Below are 715 nucleotides of genomic sequence, written 5' to 3'. Positions count from 1 at the left end.
GGGTGTAGGGGTGGCCTGTATAATGTGGGCCTGTATAATGCAGCTGTAACAGCACTATAGATGAAAGTCTGACTCCATGGGCTCTTGGTTTGGGTGTATTGTGTGTATTTCATTTACACTCACTCTCCATGTTGTAAGTGTGTACATGTAAAATCCCCTACCAGACCCACCCACTACAGTAATCTCTGTATAAAGCCACAGGCAGCCCCCACGTTGGCTGCCCCGTCCCTCCCTCCCCAGCTCAGAACACTGGGTGTCAGTAATTGCCTGGGAAGCACAAAGCAGTGAGACTAATTATGGCAGCTGAATATGCAAATCAGCTGGGGGTTTTCCCAGCAGCCGCCTGGGTGCCAACGATGATGCTGAATAAACACGAGCAGCTTAGTGGGCCCAGAATTCCCTCCTTACACCTTTGTCAATTAACCTTTAATTTACAGGGTGAGTTCCTCATTCATTAACAAGCTTTGGGCTAATTAAAGAGTCCTTGTTAAACTCTACATCATATTGTCCCTCTCCTTCAAAATGCCAGCCCTAGGATGAGATTGGAGTTGCAAAAGCAAGACCAGATGACCCGCTTTCAAACCCAGGGCTATGTTTAGTGGGCAGCCACTTCCCATCTCTAAGCCTCGGTTTTAAAGCCAGGTGCTATGGCTGGTGCCTGTAGTCTCATCTACTTGGGAGGCTGAGGCAAGAGAATTACTTAAGCCCAAGAGTT

The sequence above is a fragment of the Otolemur garnettii genome, unplaced genomic scaffold, assembly GCF_000181295.1.
Source record: "Otolemur garnettii isolate 467f Iridium unplaced genomic scaffold, OtoGar3 scaffold00127, whole genome shotgun sequence".
Taxonomy (NCBI): Eukaryota; Metazoa; Chordata; class Mammalia; order Primates; family Galagidae; genus Otolemur; species Otolemur garnettii.
This window is presented reverse-complemented; position numbering follows the sequence as displayed.